The sequence below is a fragment of the Ambystoma mexicanum genome, chromosome 2p (assembly GCF_040938575.1).
Source record: "Ambystoma mexicanum isolate Mex_15411 chromosome 2p, UKY_AmexF1_1, whole genome shotgun sequence".
NCBI classification, from domain to species: Eukaryota; Metazoa; Chordata; class Amphibia; order Caudata; family Ambystomatidae; genus Ambystoma; species Ambystoma mexicanum.
The window spans coordinates 1,308,313,739-1,308,334,187 of NC_090923.1; the positions used below are offsets into that span (position 1 = coordinate 1,308,313,739).

Here is a 20,449-nt window from a genome sequence, read left to right on the forward strand (position 1 = left end):
AGTGCAGAACAAAATCTCTTGTACAGGCCCCTTCTGCAAAAGCATTACCACTGTAGAAAGCAGGGCAGGTGAGGCAGTGTACAGTCACCTCCGACACTTCACTCCTCTGATCGGCTACGATCGGCCAAGGACCTCTCTATGAGAGCTGAGGGTGGAATTTTCTGGTCCTCGGTAACTTAGGGAGACATGGCAAAAGGGATCCTCAATCAACGGCTCAGCCTTTGCTTTGTGGCCTGTCCATATATGTCTGTTCTCCAAATTACCTGCCGCTGCCCAGGTGTCAGCTGGTGAGATGGAATGACCTCGCAGGAAGCAAACTGGCAGATGATTTGCATAGGCAAACCCCCTCTCCCTCTTTCTTAGCCCTGCTTACTCCACAGTAGCAAGTATCTGGGGAAAATATAGTGGTCGAGGTGGGGTAGTAGTAACTAGTAAATCTGGGGTGCTTGGCAACTTGTGGGGAACAACTGCAGAGCTCAGCGCCCAGAACTTTGTGGCACAGGGAGGAGGTCTGTGGGATTTCAGTAACTTGGAGGCATGCAACCTGGTCGGGAGTGCTTCAGGTCTCCTTCCATGCACTTTCCAAGCAACTCAACAAAGCATCAACAGGCTGCCATACCAGCCACAGAGCCCCTTTCCACATAAAGAAAATATGGTATTTGGGGGCTATGTGTTTGCATGGCAAAGATTTTAGGCTTTTAATTGTTTTCTCTCTCTCTCTGTCTCTCTCTCTCCTCCCTCCCTCCCTCCTTCCCATCCCCCACAACCCCCGCTCCCTCTCCCTACCATTAATTTTAAGTGTTCCTGCACTGCATCACATTGTGACAATGGTATTTCACAATGGGACTGTTTGAAAGTTACAGAAATCAAAAAAGAAATCAACCAACTAAAAGCAGCCAAATCCGGAGTACACTGCTCAGCCCCAATTAAAGATTAAGGCCTAGAAGCAAGTAAAGCTGTAGTTCAGAGCGATGTTTGCAAATAGCACCTTAAAGCAGTTTACGCTGGAGTGCACAACAAGGGGGAAAGTGTTAATACTGAGTTTGGTAGAATGGGATAAAAAAACAAAAGCAGCGTGCCACTTCTAAAAGTACAAGTCAAGAAATTGAAGGGGATGGGGCTGTTCATTCAGTCAATAGGACTCACAAGTAAAAGGCTCCAGAGTCATTAGTGTTGAATTTGGCGCAAAATGTATTGTGTTGTCGTGTAAAATGAATGAACATACAATTTCAATCTTCATTAAAAAAGATGTATTCAAAAATAAAGACTTGCAGATTAAGAAAGTTTTTGTCCTGTCGTGTGCCAAAAATAGTGAATGCTTTACGAATGTGCGTGTCATCCTTTGAAGCAGGGTCAAATTCAATTTTCCCATTTTCATTCCAATATTAGTACATGGGTTGCTGAGGTACATAGGAATGGATCTGTTAAGAAATGAAACAAAAAGCCTGGAAAAATGTTGAAACAGGTAGGATTTGGACTTACAATAAACTGACTCACAGTCAGATGTGCTATCCCTTGACCCACTGACCCCCTTGCCTTTTGTGTAATCCTTTTCCTCTCAGCAGTGTTGTCCAAAGTTCCCTACTTAAAGAGACTTTCTTATACAAAAGATCCTAGACCTGTTTTTTATGGCCCACATGCCTCATATCCCGTTGCTCTTGATAAACCCACGTCATCTCCCACCAATACAATCTGTAAAATATTTCAAGGGCATAGCCAAGGAAATTAGACGTGGGCCGAAGGTTGAGCAATCCTTAAACCAGCAGCAAAATTAACATTGAAATCAGCCTCAGAATCTCTTAAAGGATGGGCCAACATTGGTTGCTTGCAGGGCGCAATCGGACAGCCTCTGGTGCTGACGCCTTAAGGCAAGCGCAAAGGGAGAGCCAACCAAACCATTGATTAGGACCTCTGGACTTTCTGCTCTTTGACATAAGGACATTTGATATGGCAAACGTTTGACCAAACACCATTTAGATGTCGGATGGTATGGAATTAAGCGGCAAACAGCAATACATCAGCATTCTTTGCTGCTTTATTGATCTGGTCCTAAAGGGTTTGGTTTAATGCCAATTATATTTAAAGATTCATGCTCAAGGGTGCTTGCAAATCGACACCCCCTCCCCATCACGATGGCTGGGTGATGCAAGCGTGAGAGCATCACAGCAGACCCATAGACATGAGAAACACTCTGTACCTCTGAGTGTATGTGGGCCCATGGCTGGATCAAGGACAAGGCAAGAACAGGAGATGGCTTAAGGTGTCAGCACCCAGGCTGCCCCTTTGCACGCTGCCAGCAACAGATGTTGGCCCATCCTTTAAGAGATTCTGAGGCTGATTTCAATGTTAACTTTGCTGCTGATTAAAGGATTGCTCAACCTTCGACCTGCGTCTAGTTTGCTTGGCTAAGCCCTGAAAATCTTTTACAGCTTGTATTGGTGGGAGATGATGTGAGTTTATCAAGAGCAACGGGATATGAGGCATGTGTGCCACAAAATGCAGGTCTAGGATCTTTTATTTGAAAGCCACTTTGGAAAACCCTACTGAGAACAAAAGGATTACACAAAAGGAAAGGGGATCAGTGGGTCAGGGGATAGCACATCTGACTGTGAGTCAGTTAATTGTAAGCCCAAATCCTACCCGTTTCGACATTTTTCCAGACTTTTTGTTTCATTTCTTAACAGATCCATTCCTATGTACCTCTGTGCTTTCAACAGAGTTTTCATTGTAATGGAGGGACATACAGTATGCCTTAAACATGCCTGGGCAGGGAAGACTATGTAAAAGCAAGAGTAGCAGACAGCTTAATAAATCATCAGCAGGACCCTCTAGACCTTCCCCAAAAAACATAACATGATTTCTATGCATGTATGTGCGTTGAACAGCGCAAGTAATTTGGTTAATGTCAGTGGATAAATGTGACTTTCGCACAGCGCAGAACAAAATCACTTGTACAGGCCCCTTCTGCAAAAGCATTACCGCTACAGAAAGCAGTGAAAAGGTGAGGCAGTGTGCAGTCCCCCCTGACCCTTCACAGCCCTGATCGGCCACGATCGGCCAAGGACCTCTCTATGAGAGCTGAGGGTGGAATTTTTCTGGACCTCAGTAACTTAGGGAGACATGGCTAAAGGGATCCTCAATCAACGGCCCAGCCTTTGCTCTGTGGCCTGTCCGGATATGTCTGTTCTCCAAATTACCTGCCGCTGCCCAGGTGTCAGCTGGTGAGATGGAATGACCTCCCAGGAAGCACACTGGCAGATAATTTGCATAGGCACACACCCTCTCCCTCTCCTTAGCCCTGCTTGCTCCACAGTAGCAAGTATCTGGGGAAAATATAGTGGTCGAGGTGGGGTAGCAGTAACTAGCAACTCTGAGAAAGTAAATCTGGGACACTTGGCGACCTGTGGGCAACAACTGCAGAGCTCAGTGCCCAGGACTTTGTGGCACAGGGAGGAGGTCTGTGGGATTTCAGTAACTTGGAGACATGCAACCTGGTCGGGAGTGCTTCAGGTCTCCTTCCTTGCATGTTCCAAGCAACTCAACAAAGCATCAACAGGCTGAGATACCAACCACAGAGCCCCTTCCCACTTGATTAAAAGGCCAAAATCTTTTCCATGCAAATACATAGCCCCCAAATACCATATTTTCTTTGTTTTCTCTCTCTCTGTCTCTCTCTCCTCCCTCTCTCCCTCCCTCACTCACTCCTTCCCACCCTCTCTCTTCCCCCCTACCCCCCTCCCTCTCCCTACCATTAATTTTAGGTTTTCATGCACTGCAGCACATTGTCACAATGGTATTTCACAATGGGACTTTTTGAAAGTTACAGAAATCAAAAAAGAAATCAACCAACTAAACGCAGCCAAATCCGGAGTACACTGCTCAGCCCCAATTAAAGATTAAGGCCCTGAAGCAAGTAAAGCTGTGGTTCAGAGCGATGTTTGCAAACAGCACCTTAAAGCAGTTTACGCTGGAGTGCACAACAAGGAGGAAAGTGATAATACTGAGTTTGGTAGAATGGGATAAAAAAAAAAAAAAAAAAGAAGCGTGCCACTTCTAAAAGTACAAGTCAAGAAACTGAAGGGGACAGGGCTGTTCATTCAGTCAAGAGGACTCACAAGTAAAAGGCTCCTGAGGCATTAGTGTTGAATTTGGCGCAAAATGTATTGTGTTGTCGTGTAATATGAATGAACATAAAATGTCAATCTTCAATAAAAAAAGATATATTAAAAAATAAAGACTTGCAAATTAAGAAAGTTTCTGTCCAGACATGTGCCTAAAATAGTGAATGCTTTACGAATGTGCGTGTCATCCTTTAGAGCAGGGGCCAATTTAATTTTCCCATTATCATTCCAATATTAGTACATGTGTTGCAGAAGCAAGCGCAAAGGGAGAGTCAATCAAACCATTGATTAGGACCTCTGGTCAAAGGTTTGCCATACCAAATGTCCTTATGTCAGAGGGCAGAAAGTCCAAACACCATTTAGATATCGGGTGATATGAAATGAAGAGGCAAACAACAATGAATAAGCATTCTTTGCTGCTGTATTGATCTGGTCCTAAAGGGTTTTAGTTTAATGCCAATTATATTTAAAGATATAAAGATTAATGCTCCAGGGTGCTTGCAAAATGACACCCCCTCCCCATCACAATGGCTGGCTGATGCAAGCCTGAGAGCATCACAACAGACCCATAGACATGAGAAAAACTCTGTACCTCTGAGTGTATGTGGGCCCATGGCTGTAACAAGGACAAGGCAAGAACAGGAGGTGGCTTAAAGCGTCAGCACCAGAGGCTGTCCGATTGAGCCCTGTAAGCAACAGATGTTGGACCATCCTTTAAAGGATTCTCAGGCTGATTTCAATTTTAACTTTGCAGCTGATTTAAGGATTGCTCAACCTTCGACCCACGTCTAGATTGCAAGGATAAGCCCTGGAAATCTTGTACAGCTTGTACTGGTGGGAGATGATGTGACTTTATCAACTGCAACGGGATATGAGGCATGTGTGCCACAAAAAGCAGGTCTAGGATTTTTTAAAAGAAAGCCGCTTTAAGAAGGGAACTTTGGGCAACCCCACTGAGAGCAAAAGTATGACACAAAAGGTAAGGGGTTCAGTGGGTCAAATGATAGCACATTTGACTGTGAGTCAGTTTATTGTAAGTCCAAATGCTACCTGCTTTGAAATTTTCCAGGCTTTTTGTCTCATTTCTTAACAGATCCATTCCTATGTACCTCTGTGCTTTGAACAGAGTTTTCATTGTAAGGGAGGGACATACAGTATACCTTCCTGGGCAGGGAAGACTCTATGTAAAAGCAAGAGTAGCAGACAGCTTAAAAGAATCACCAGCAGGACCCTCTAGACCTTCCCCAAAAAACATAAAATGATTTCTCTGCATACATGTGCATTGAACAGCGCAAGTAGTTTGGTTAATGTCAGTGGATAAATGTCACTTTCCCACAGTGCAGAACAAAATCTCTTGTACAGGCCCCTTCTGCAAAAGCATTACCACTGTAGAAAGCAGGGCAGGTGAGGCAGTGTACAGTCACCTCCGACACTTCACTCCTCTGATCGGCTACGATCGGCCAAGGACCTCTCTATGAGAGCTGAGGGTGGAATTTTCTGGTCCTCGGTAACTTAGGGAGACATGGCAAAAGGGATCCTCAATCAACGGCTCAGCCTTTGCTTTGTGGCCTGTCCATATATGTCTGTTCTCCAAATTACCTGCCGCTGCCCAGGTGTCAGCTGGTGAGATGGAATGACCTCGCAGGAAGCAAACTGGCAGATGATTTGCATAGGCAAACCCCCTCTCCCTCTTTCTTAGCCCTGCTTACTCCACAGTAGCAAGTATCTGGGGAAAATATAGTGGTCGAGGTGGGGTAGTAGTAACTAGTAAATCTGGGGTGCTTGGCAACTTGTGGGGAACAACTGCAGAGCTCAGCGCCCAGAACTTTGTGGCACAGGGAGGAGGTCTGTGGGATTTCAGTAACTTGGAGGCATGCAACCTGGTCGGGAGTGCTTCAGGTCTCCTTCCATGCACGTTCCAAGCAACTCAACAAAGCATCAACAGGCTGCCATACCAGCCACAGAGCCCCTTTCCACATAAAGAAAATATGGTATTCGGGGGCTATGTGTTTGCATGGCAAAGATTTTAGGCTTTTAATTGTTTTCTCTCTCTCTCTGTCTCTCTCTCTCCTCCCTCCCTCCCTCCTTCCCATCCCCCACAACCCCCGCTCCCTCTCCCTACCATTAATTTTAAGTGTTCCTGCACTGCATCACATTGGTATTTCACAATGGGACTGTTTGAAAGTTACAGAAATCAAAAAAGAAATCAACCAACTAAAAGCAGCCAAATCCGGAGTACACTGCTCAGCCCCAATTAAAGATTAAGGCCTAGAAGCAAGTAAAGCTGTAGTTCAGAGCGATGTTTGCAAATAGCACCTTAAAGCAGTTTACGCTGGAGTGCACAACAAGGGGGAAAGTGTTAATACTGAGTTTGGTAGAATGGGATAAAAAAACAAAAGCAGCGTGCCACTTCTAAAAGTACAAGTCAAGAAATTGAAGGGGATGGGGCTGTTCATTCAGTCAATAGGACTTACAAGTAAAAGGCTCCAGAGTCATTAGTGTTGAATTTGGCGCAAAATGTATTGTGTTGTCGTGTAAAATGAATGAACATACAATTTCAATCTTCATTAAAAAAGATGTATTCAAAAATAAAGACTTGCAGATTAAGAAAGTTTTTGTCCTGTCGTGTGCCAAAAATAGTGAATGCTTTACGAATGTGCGTGTCATCCTTTGAAGCAGGGTCAAATTCAATTTTCCCATTTTCATTCCAATATTAGTACATGGGTTGCTGAGGCACATAGGAATGGATCTGTTAAGAAATGAAACAAAAAGCCTGGAAAAATGTTGAAACAGGTAGGATTTGGACTTACAATAAACTGACTCACAGTCAGATGTGCTATCCCTTGACCCACTGACCCCCTTGCCTTTTGTGTAATCCTTTTCCTCTCAGCAGTGTTGTCCAAAGTTCCCTACTTAAAGAGACTTTCTTATACAAAAGATCCTAGACCTGTTTTTTATGGCCCACATGCCTCATATCCCGTTGCTCTTGATAAACCCACGTCATCTCCCACCAATACAATCTGTAAAATATTTCAAGGGCATAGCCAAGGAAATTAGACGTGGGCCGAAGGTTGAGCAATCCTTAAACCAGCAGCAAAATTAACATTGAAATCAGCCTCAGAATCTCTTAAAGGATGGGCCAACATTGGTTGCTTGCAGGGCGCAATCGGACAGCCTCTGGTGCTGACGCCTTAAGGCAAGCGCAAAGGGAGAGCCAACCAAACCATTGATTAGGACCTCTGGACTTTCTGCTCTTTGACATAAGGACATTTGATATGGCAAACGTTTGACCAAACACCATTTAGATGTCGGATGGTATGGAATTAAGCGGCAAACAGCAATACATCAGCATTCTTTGCTGCTTTATTGATCTGGTCCTAAAGGGTTTGGTTTAATGCCAATTATATTTAAAGATTCATGCTCAAGGGTGCTTGCAAATCGACACCCCCTCCCCATCACGATGGCTGGGTGATGCAAGCGTGAGAGCATCACAGCAGACCCATAGACATGAGAAACACTCTGTACCTCTGAGTGTATGTGGGCCCATGGCTGGATCAAGGACAAGGCAAGAACAGGAGATGGCTTAAGGTGTCAGCACCCAGGCTGCCCCTTTGCACGCTGCCAGCAACAGATGTTGGCCCATCCTTTAAGAGATTCTGAGGCTGATTTCAATGTTAACTTTGCTGCTGATTAAAGGATTGCTCAACCTTCGACCTGCGTCTAGTTTGCTTGGCTAAGCCCTGAAAATCTTTTACAGCTTGTATTGGTGGGAGATGATGTGAGTTTATCAAGAGCAACGGGATATGAGGCATGTGTGCCACAAAATGCAGGTCTAGGATCTTTTATTTGAAAGCCACTTTGGAAAACCCTACTGAGAACAAAAGGATTACACAAAAGGAAAGGGGATCAGTGGGTCAGGGGATAGCACATCTGACTGTGAGTCAGTTAATTGTAAGCCCAAATCCTACCCGTTTCGACATTTTTCCAGACTTTTTGTTTCATTTCTTAACAGATCCATTCCTATGTACCTCTGTGCTTTCAACAGAGTTTTCATTGTAATGGAGGGACATACAGTATGCCTTAAACATGCCTGGGCAGGGAAGACTATGTAAAAGCAAGAGTAGCAGACAGCTTAATAAATCATCAGCAGGACCCTCTAGACCTTCCCCAAAAAACATAAAATGATTTCTCTGCATACATGTGCATTGAACAGCGCAAGTAGTTTGGTTAATGTCAGTGGATAAATGTCACTTTCCCACAGTGCAGAACAAAATCACTTGTACAGGCCCCTTCTGCAAAAGCATTACCACTGTAGAAAGCAGGGCAGGTGAGGCAGTGTGCAGTCCCCCCTGACCCTTCACAGCCCTGATCGGCCACGATCGGCCAAGGACCTCTCTAAGAGAGCTGAGGGTGGAATTTTCTGGTCCTCGGTAACTTAGGGAGACATGGCAAAAGGGATCCTCAATCAACGGCTCAGCCTTTGCTTTGTGGCCTGTCCGGATATGTCTGTTCTCCAAATTACCTGCCGCTGCCCAGGTGTCAGCTGGTGAGATGGAATGACCTCGCAGGAAGCAAACTGGCAGATGATTTGCATAGGCAAACCCCCTCTCCCTCTTTCTTAGCCCTGCTTACTCCACAGTAGCAAGTATCTGGGGAAAATATAGTGGTCGAGGTGGGGTAGTAGTAACTAGTAAATCTGGGGTGCTTGGCAACTTGTGGGGAACAACTGCAGAGCTCAGCGCCCAGAACTTTGTGGCACAGGGAGGAGGTCTGTGGGATTTCAGTAACTTGGAGGCATGCAACCTGGTCGGGAGTGCTTCAGGTCTCCTTCCATGCACGTTCCAAGCAACTCAACAAAGCATCAACAGGCTGCCATACCAGCCACAGAGCCCCTTTCCACATAAAGAAAATATGGTATTCGGGGGCTATGTGTTTGCATGGCAAAGATTTTAGGCTTTTAATTGTTTTCTCTCTCTCTCTGTCTCTCTCTCTCCTCCCTCCCTCCCTCCTTCCCATCCCCCACAACCCCCGCTCCCTCTCCCTACCATTAATTTTAAGTGTTCCTGCACTGCATCACATTGTGACAATGGTATTTTCCTGGTGTCTGGGCTCGCATGTGGTTGTGCCACGGGGTGCTGGCTACAGTTAGTTTTAAGATGATATTTGAGTACCAACTGTAATACGTATGGATGATTTCTCATCTGAACATTGTCTATATCTTTTTCTAAATCGTTTCTTTTCTTGTTATCTTTGATTTCACTGTGTTTTTACTGATCCACAACTGCTGTACCTCGCCCTCTGCATGTTTTCCTGGTATGTTTATTCATTTTATTTTATTTTTGCATTTCCGTTATCGTTTTGGAATATCGATGTGTACTTTATTTTAACGATTATCTTTCTACTGCTATGTATTCAATGATTATTTCTTTGTTATCTTTTTGAACATCTATATTATTCTTATTTACGATGTGTGTTAACCAGCCTTGAAAACGACCTAAGTGTCGAAACACGTGTCGGCTGTTCTTCAAAGAAAGCTTTATTATTAAAAACATTGTATTCAGCAAGACTGTTGATTTACTTTAGTTTAACAGTGTCAAGCGCATTCCTACCCCCGTTTTCATTATACTATTGTTAATTGTTGCCAGCCTTTGTGGATGGGTTGGTGGGTACGGAATTGCTGCTAGAGACGCCTTTTCTGAATATAGTAGTGATAAATAGCGCACAAGTATTCTGTTTGTGACTCCACACATTTTCTTGTCACTGTATTTTGTCACTTTTTACCTGTGCCAGCTGACCATCACTCTATTAATAATGGCTGACTATATGGCCAACAGGGACCAGGATAGAGCGGCCCTATTTGCCCCACGGGGCAGTACTGCTAATGCCTTTGCCAATAACACTAAAGTTTCTGAAACTCTTAAACAGAAATTTATCCGACTTGAAAGATTATCCAAGAAAGAAATCAATAAATACTGGGAGCAGGCTTCCCTCACTAATTATCTTGAAAACAATCTTATCCCGAGGGGCCTACGCAACTTAACATTTCCGAATTTTGATAATGAAGAGGATGCAGACTTAGCGGAACAGTGGGTAGATAACCTTAATCAAAGCTCTAAGAACATGATAGAATTATTAATTTTACATGCCACTAGAGAACACAAAAGGGTTCTTACCCAAATCACAGCACTCAAAGATGAGATTACTAAAATGCCAAATGCTGAAGAAACCAAACGTAAGAATTTTGACAAAATGCATGAAATCTTGGTTGAATATCAGGATGAAATTAAACTACGTAAATGCAGAAAGTTTTTCCGAGACGATAAGGATTATCGTCAAGATAGGGTCTATACATTTCAAACCAAATATGACAATATTAATATTGGCGGTAAATCCGCCTCAGCAACGACCTCAGCTAACACTACCCCTGCAAGTTCGGATCTCGATTCTGAAACAGACTTCAGTGAATTACCAACGGATGACGTTCCAACTAATGAACCTAATTTAAAGGGTAAACATTTTTTAGGGGAAATTCGGAGATACAAAAAAGGGAATGTAAGATTCGCAAATACCAAACAAGTTCGTTTCACCAAAACACCAACAGTATTTACTCCAATACCTCTAAACATACCAGGGGCAGGAGGGGGGGCAAGCGGAAGCGGAAGTGGCAGCTCAGACGAGGAACTAGCCCGACCGGGCATCTTGACTCGCTCCAGAAAACGTTTGGGACAATAGTTGATGTTGACTTAGTTACTAATCTTTCCAATCGTAACTTGACTGATCATGAAATATCTGCCCTGAATAAAGGTTTATCATTTTCACCCAGTGTGTGTACCAATTTCATCAATTTTCAGATTGACCTTTACAAATTTCTGAGAAAACTTAAGCTCAAAAAATATTTTGCAACACAGGTTACTATGTACAAACCTAAACCCAAACCTGATCCCCCGAGTACTTTCAGCATTTCAGACCTTAAAACCATTGAAACTTTGGTTTCCTTGGATCAGGAAGCCGGTCGTGACACCTCTAATGTTATCCATGATTTGAATATCAATCCATTGCACTTGGATATCATGGAATTTAAACCGAAATCTAAGTTTACACCTCAATTTATTGGAGACAATGTCATTGAGACATTTAATCAAGCTTTGACTCGAGATATCCATCAATATATGGACAAGCACTCCAAACCCCATTTTAAATCCAATCTTACCAAAAATCAAAAAACTGCTCTTCAAGAATTAGCCGATGACAGTAGTATTGTAATTAAAGAGGCAGATAAGGGAGGCAACATTGTCATTCTGAATACTTCTGATTACATTTCCATGGGTCTCAAACATCTTTCAACCCCTGGCTGCTATCTCACTCTTAAATCTGATCCCACTAAACGTGTTGTGTCAAATTTAATTGATCTGATTTCTCATTGGCATTCTAAAGGATTCTTAACTGATGATGAAAAAGATTTTTTGTTAATTACTGATCCTACCATACCAACTATGTATTTTTTACCTAAAATTCACAAACCTTATGAGATTCTACCTGAGGTCAGACCTATTATGAGCGGTATTCATTGGGCTACAGAGAGCTTGTCTAAATATTTGGATGAAGTGCTGAAACCATATGTAATACGAATGAATTCTTACATCAGAGATAGTACCCATATTCTTAAGGACCTCTTTGCCACTACTTGGCAATCAGACTTTTTGCTAGCTACCATTGATGTTGTTGCTTTGTACACCAATATTGATCACCATCTGGCATCACTTACATTAGATTATGTTTTTAAAGATTGTTCGGCATCTTATATTGAACATGTCTCTATGCTTAAACAATTTCTCAAATTTGTTCTAGCCAATAATATTTTTCTTTTCAATGACCAATTCTATCTTCAACTGAAGGGAGTAGCCATGGGAGCCAAGTTTGCACCCTCCCTGGCTAATCTCTTTATGGCATACTTTGAGGAGACCCATATTTTGAATCAAAATCAATATCATGCCAACATTGTTACATGGCGACGTTTTATTGATGATATCTTTTTGATTTGGAAAGGCACTGAGGATACCTTCAATGACTTCCTTACTTATGCCAATACTAATACCTTTGGGATCAATTTTACTGGCAAATCTGATTGTAAACAAATTGACTTCTTGGACTTACATATATTTGTCGAGAATCAACAAATTTACACGTGCACTTACAGGAAACCTACTGAGGTGAATTCCGTATTAGCAGCACAGAGCAACCATCGACGAACTACTATTAATAATATCCCTACGGGTGAGTTTCACAGGGCCAGACGGAACTGTACACGCCCTATCGACTTTGACAAAGAATCTAATATTATTAGTCAACGTTTTTTGAACAGAGGATACAAAGCCTCTGTAATCAATGAAGCACATGCTAAATTCATTGGTGTCACTCAACCAGACCTCTTGAACAAGGCAGCCAAATCTAAAGACTCTTTACCCCATATTTCTTTGGTTACCCCATTTACGTCTGATTCTTCCATGATGTACAAATTGGTTGCCAAACATTGGCACATCCTGAGACTTGACAAGGATCTAGAGCCATACCTGACTCCTAAACCGAAATTTACTTATTTAAGATCACCAACTATTAAATCACGGGTGAGTCCATCATTCTTTGATAACAAAACCACAGAAACTTCCTGGTTACAACAACTGACGGGCTTTCGTAAATGTGGAAATTGCAATCAATGTGCCTGGGCGTTTCCCAAGTGTGAAATTTTCACTGATAAATTTGGAACTAGAGTGTCCATTAAGGACTACATTAATTGCAGATCTACCCATGTGGTATATGCCATTGTATGTGTATGTGGCAAACTCTATGTGGGCAGTACCATCCGTCAGCTTCGAATACGCATCAGGGAACACTTGGCCAGCCTCAGGATGTGTGAACCCAAATCACCATTAGCAATTCATTGGCAAGTAGAGCATCAATTGGACTCAATCACTGATTTGCGCTTTATTGTTCTGCAGAAAGCACATAAAGGGAAAAGAGGCGGCAATCTCCAGCTTAAACTGCGACAGATGGAAGCCAAATTAATTTGTCTTTTGAGATGCACAACACGTGGGTTGAATTCAGATCATGAGATGCATGTTTTTCTCTAAATAAGGCTTACCTTATCAATATTGAATTTTGTGAGCAGAAAGGTTGTTTTTTTCATGCATGTGCATCACTGTTTTGAACATCTATCTGATTGGGGCCAGTTATCACCGTGGCTCACCTCTCATGCGTGTCCGACCACCAGTAATTTTTATATTACTCTTTAGTCTAATTTGGAATCTGTTTGTATACCATATTCATGGAGTTCACGTTAAATGGTTGTGAGGATTTTCCGGCAATTATCGGGCACTGTAAGTCACCTTTTCGAAACTATGTTGATATCTGACGTCATAGCCTGCGACCGGGGCGCACTGCGTACGGCTACCGTCACCTTGTTGATACAATACGTCACCAGAGCGACGTAACGCGCCTCCACTTACGTCGCCGTCACTTCTGTGACGTCTTTAGCGACACACTTTATCTTGGAAGCTTTCGATCATTGACGGTTGAATTTATCCTGGTATATATGTTTCTCACTCGATATATCGAGTAAGTAATTTCCTCTTGGTGAATATTGAATCTTTAACTGATTGAAATCGACAGCTTTCTTATTAGATCCGGTTTCCTTTCAGGCTATATAATTCAGTCGGCCAATACGGCAACTAGTACCTTGTTCTTTTGCATTTCGCCATATTTCCCAAGTGATGGGAACTTTTTCAATATTTTGATCCGGTGAGTGATTTATTTTAGTCCTCATCATTTTGTTCAATTGATTTCATAGCTCCTGTACTGAGTTCTATTTTTGTTTTATATATTTTTACTTTGAATAGGATATAACCAGCTAATTGATGATCTTTAGTTTTGTGTGGTAAGTGACTTTTCTGTATCATATTATCATCGAAAGGAATTTTGCATTATCCTTATGCTACTCTATATAATTGGTATCTTTTAATTATTTAGTATCACGTAATATTAGCTGATGCTGTATTTACAATATCCCTCCATTTAATTTTGGGTTATTCTGGACTGTGATTAGCACTTTGTTTTTTTGTTTTTTTTTTTTTTTTTTTCCTGGTGTCTGGGCTCGCATGTGGTTGTGCCACGGGGTGCTGGCTACAGTTAGTTTTAAGATGATATTTGAGTACCAACTGTAATACGTATGGATGATTTCTCATCTGAACATTGTCTATATCTTTTTCTAAATCGTTTCTTTTCTTGTTATCTTTGATTTCACTGTGTTTTTACTGATCCACAACTGCTGTACCTCGCCCTCTGCATGTTTTCCTGGTATGTTTATTCATTTTATTTTATTTTTGCATTTCCGTTATCGTTTTGGAATATCGATGTGTACTTTATTTTAACGATTATCTTTCTACTGCTATGTATTCAATGATTATTTCTTTGTTATCTTTTTGAACATCTATATTATTCTTATTTACGATGTGTGTTAACCAGCCTTGAAAACGACCTAAGTGTCGAAACACGTGTCGGCTGTTCTTCAAAGAAAGCTTTATTATTAAAAACATTGTATTCAGCAAGACTGTTGATTTACTTTAGTTTAACAGTGTCAAGCGCATTCCTACCCCCGTTTTCATTATACTATTGTTAATTGTTGCCAGCCTTTGTGGATGGGTTGGTGGGTACGGAATTGCTGCTAGAGACGCCTTTTCTGAATATAGTAGTGATAAATAGCGCACAAGTATTCTGTTTGTGACTCCACACATTTTCTTGTCACTGTATTTTGTCACTTTTTACCTGTGCCAGCTGACCATCACTCTATTAATAATGGCTGACTATATGGCCAACAGGGACCAGGATAGAGCGGCCCTATTTGCCCCACGGGGCAGTACTGCTAATGCCTTTGCCAATAACACTAAAGTTTCTGAAACTCTTAAACAGAAATTTATCCGACTTGAAAGATTATCCAAGAAAGAAATCAATAAATACTGGGAGCAGGCTTCCCTCACTAATTATCTTGAAAACAATCTTATCCCGAGGGGCCTACGCAACTTAACATTTCCGAATTTTGATAATGAAGAGGATGCAGACTTAGCGGAACAGTGGGTAGATAACCTTAATCAAAGCTCTAAGAACATGATAGAATTATTAATTTTACATGCCACTAGAGAACACAAAAGGGTTCTTACCCAAATCACAGCACTCAAAGATGAGATTACTAAAATGCCAAATGCTGAAGAAACCAAACGTAAGAATTTTGACAAAATGCATGAAATCTTGGTTGAATATCAGGATGAAATTAAACTACGTAAATGCAGAAAGTTTTTCCGAGACGATAAGGATTATCGTCAAGATAGGGTCTATACATTTCAAACCAAATATGACAATATTAATATTGGCGGTAAATCCGCCTCAGCAACGACCTCAGCTAACACTACCCCTGCAAGTTCGGATCTCGATTCTGAAACAGACTTCAGTGAATTACCAACGGATGACGTTCCAACTAATGAACCTAATTTAAAGGGTAAACATTTTTTAGGGGAAATTCGGAGATACAAAAAAGGGAATGTAAGATTCGCAAATACCAAACAAGTTCGTTTCACCAAAACACCAACAGTATTTACTCCAATACCTCTAAACATACCAGGGGCAGGAGGGGGGGCAAGCGGAAGCGGAAGTGGCAGCTCAGACGAGGAACTAGCCCGACCGGGCATCTTGACTCGCTCCAGAAAACGTTTGGGACAATAGTTGATGTTGACTTAGTTACTAATCTTTCCAATCGTAACTTGACTGATCATGAAATATCTGCCCTGAATAAAGGTTTATCATTTTCACCCAGTGTGTGTACCAATTTCATCAATTTTCAGATTGACCTTTACAAATTTCTGAGAAAACTTAAGCTCAAAAAATATTTTGCAACACAGGTTACTATGTACAAACCTAAACCCAAACCTGATCCCCCGAGTACTTTCAGCATTTCAGACCTTAAAACCATTGAAACTTTGGTTTCCTTGGATCAGGAAGCCGGTCGTGACACCTCTAATGTTATCCATGATTTGAATATCAATCCATTGCACTTGGATATCATGGAATTTAAACCGAAATCTAAGTTTACACCTCAATTTATTGGAGACAATGTCATTGAGACATTTAATCAAGCTTTGACTCGAGATATCCATCAATATATGGACAAGCACTCCAAACCCCATTTTAAATCCAATCTTACCAAAAATCAAAAAACTGCTCTTCAAGAATTAGCCGATGACAGTAGTATTGTAATTAAAGAGGCAGATAAGGGAGGCAACATTGTCATTCTGAATACTTCTGATTACATTTCCATGGGTCTCAAACATCTTTCAACCCCTGGCTGCTATCTCACTCTTAAATCTGATCCCACTAAACGTGTTGTGTCAAATTTAATTGATCTGATTTCTCATTGGCATTCTAAAGGATTCTTAACTGATGATGAAAAAGATTTTTTGTTAATTACTGATCCTACCATACCAACTATGTATTTTTTACCTAAAATTCACAAACCTTATGAGATTCTACCTGAGGTCAGACCTATTATGAGCGGTATTCATTGGGCTACAGAGAGCTTGTCTAAATATTTGGATGAAGTGCTGAAACCATATGTAATACGAATGAATTCTTACATCAGAGATAGTACCCATATTCTTAAGGACCTCTTTGCCACTACTTGGCAATCAGACTTTTTGCTAGCTACCATTGATGTTGTTGCTTTGTACACCAATATTGATCACCATCTGGCATCACTTACATTAGATTATGTTTTTAAAGATTGTTCGGCATCTTATATTGAACATGTCTCTATGCTTAAACAATTTCTCAAATTTGTTCTAGCCAATAATATTTTTCTTTTCAATGACCAATTCTATCTTCAACTGAAGGGAGTAGCCATGGGAGCCAAGTTTGCACCCTCCCTGGCTAATCTCTTTATGGCATACTTTGAGGAGACCCATATTTTGAATCAAAATCAATATCATGCCAACATTGTTACATGGCGACGTTTTATTGATGATATCTTTTTGATTTGGAAAGGCACTGAGGATACCTTCAATGACTTCCTTACTTATGCCAATACTAATACCTTTGGGATCAATTTTACTGGCAAATCTGATTGTAAACAAATTGACTTCTTGGACTTACATATATTTGTCGAGAATCAACAAATTTACACGTGCACTTACAGGAAACCTACTGAGGTGAATTCCGTATTAGCAGCACAGAGCAACCATCGACGAACTACTATTAATAATATCCCTACGGGTGAGTTTCACAGGGCCAGACGGAACTGTACACGCCCTATCGACTTTGACAAAGAATCTAATATTATTAGTCAACGTTTTTTGAACAGAGGATACAAAGCCTCTGTAATCAATGAAGCACATGCTAAATTCATTGGTGTCACTCAACCAGACCTCTTGAACAAGGCAGCCAAATCTAAAGACTCTTTACCCCATATTTCTTTGGTTACCCCATTTACGTCTGATTCTTCCATGATGTACAAATTGGTTGCCAAACATTGGCACATCCTGAGACTTGACAAGGATCTAGAGCCATACCTGACTCCTAAACCGAAATTTACTTATTTAAGATCACCAACTATTAAATCACGGGTGAGTCCATCATTCTTTGATAACAAAACCACAGAAACTTCCTGGTTACAACAACTGACGGGCTTTCGTAAATGTGGAAATTGCAATCAATGTGCCTGGGCGTTTCCCAAGTGTGAAATTTTCACTGATAAATTTGGAACTAGAGTGTCCATTAAGGACTACATTAATTGCAGATCTACCCATGTGGTATATGCCATTGTATGTGTATGTGGCAAACTCTATGTGGGCAGTACCATCCGTCAGCTTCGAATACGCATCAGGGAACACTTGGCCAGCCTCAGGATGTGTGAACCCAAATCACCATTAGCAATTCATTGGCAAGTAGAGCATCAATTGGACTCAATCACTGATTTGCGCTTTATTGGTCTGCAGAAAGCACATAAAGGGAAAAGAGGCGGCAATCTCCAGCTTAAACTGCGACAGATGGAAGCCAAATTAATTTGTCTTTTGAGATGCACAACACGTGGGTTGAATTCAGATCATGAGATGCATGTTTTTCTCTAAATAAGGCTTACCTTATCAATATTGAATTTTGTGAGCAGAAAGGTTGTTTTTTTCATGCATGTGCATCACTGTTTTGAACATCTATCTGATTGGGGCCAGTTATCACCGTGGCTCACCTCTCATGCGTGTCCGACCACCAGTAATTTTTATATTACTCTTTAGTCTAATTTGGAATCTGTTTGTATACCATATTCATGGAGTTCACGTTAAATGGTTGTGAGGATTTTCCGGCAATTATCGGGCACTGTAAGTCACCTTTTCGAAACTATGTTGATATCTGACGTCATAGCCTGCGACCGGGGCGCACTGCGTACGGCTACCGTCACCTTGTTGATACAATACGTCACCAGAGCGACGTAACGCGCCTCCACTTACGTCGCCGTCACTTCTGTGACGTCTTTAGCGACACACTTTATCTTGGAAGCTTTCGATCATTGACGGTTGAATTTATCCTGGTATATATGTTTCTCACTCGATATATCGAGTAAGTAATTTCCTCTTGGTGAATATTGAATCTTTAACTGATTGAAATCGACAGCTTTCTTATTAGATCCGGTTTCCTTTCAGGCTATATAATTCAGTCGGCCAATACGGCAACTAGTACCTTGTTCTTTTGCATTTCGCCATATTTCCCAAGTGATGGGAACTTTTTCAATATTTTGATCCGGTGAGTGATTTATTTTAGTCCTCATCATTTTGTTCAATTGATTTCATAGCTCCTGTACTGAGTTCTATTTTTGTTTTATATATTTTTACTTTGAATAGGATATAACCAGCTAATTGATGATCTTTAGTTTTGTGTGGTAAGTGACTTTTCTGTATCATATTATCATCGAAAGGAATTTTGCATTATCCTTATGCTACTCTATATAATTGGTATCTTTTAATTATTTAGTATCACGTAATATTAGCTGATGCTGTATTTACAATATCCCTCCATTTAATTTTGGGTTATTCTGGACTGTGATTAGCACTTTGTTTTTTTGTTTTTTTTTTTTTTTTTTTCCTGGTGTCTGGGCTCGCATGTGGTTGTGCCACGGGGTGCTGGCTACAGTTAGTTTTAAGATGATATTTGAGTACCAACTGTAATACGTATGGATGATTTCTCATCTGAACATTGTCTATATCTTTTTCTAAATCGTTTCTTTTCTTGTTATCTTTGATTTCACTGTGTTTTTACTGATCCACAACTGCTGTACCTCGCCCTCTGCATGTTTTCCTGGTATGTTTATTCATTTTATTTTATTTTTGCATTTCCGTTATCGTTTTGGAATATCGATGTGTACTTTATTTTAACGATTATCTTTCTACTGCTATGTATTCAATGATTATTTCTTTGTTATCTTTTTGAACATCTATATTATTCTTATTTACGATGTGTGTTAACCAGCCTTGAAAACGACCTAAGTGTCGAAACACGTGTCGGCTGTTCTTCAAAGAAAGCTTTATTATTAAAAACATTGTATTCAGCAAGACTGTTGATTTACTTTAGTTTAACAGTGTCAAGCGCATTCCTACCCCCGTTTTCATTATACTATTGTTAATTGTTGCCAGCCTTTGTGGATGGGTTGGTGGGTACGGAATTGCTGCTAGAGACGCCTTTTCTGAATATAGTAGTGATAAATAGCGCACAAGTATTCTGTTTGTGACTCCACACATTTTCTTGTCACTGTATTTTGTCACTTTTTACCTGTGCCAGCTGACCATCACTCTATTAATAATGGCTGACTATATGGCCAACAGGGACCAGGATAGAGCGGCCCTATTTGCCCCACGGGGCAGTACTGCTAATGCCTTTGCCAATAACACTAAAGTTTCTGAAACTCAAACAGAAATTTATCCGACTTGAAAGATTATCCAAGAAAGAAATCAATAAATACTGGGAGCAGGCTTCCCTCACTAATTATCTTGAAAACAATCTTATCCCGAGGGGCCTACGCAACTTAACATTTCCGAATTTTGATAATGAAGAGGATGCAGACTTAGCGGAACAGTGGGTAGATAACCTTAATCAAAGCTCTAAGAACATGATAGAATTATTAATTTTACATGCCACTAGAGAACACAAAAGGGTTCTTACCCAAATCACAGCACTCAAAGATGAGATTACTAAAATGCCAAATGCTGAAGAAACCAAACGTAAGAATTTTGACAAAATGCATG

At 41.0% G+C, this 20,449-nt stretch overlaps 1 non-coding gene across 1 annotated transcript; it reads right to left on the bottom strand.

Annotated features, from left to right (window-relative positions):
- Window positions 1-4,274: 4,274 nt before the first annotated feature.
- Window positions 4,275-4,381, bottom strand: LOC138568007 (U6 spliceosomal RNA). The gene has a single exon (XR_011302383.1). It is a non-coding gene; the product is annotated as a U6 spliceosomal RNA (small nuclear RNA).
- Window positions 4,382-20,449: the final 16,068 nt, after the last annotated feature.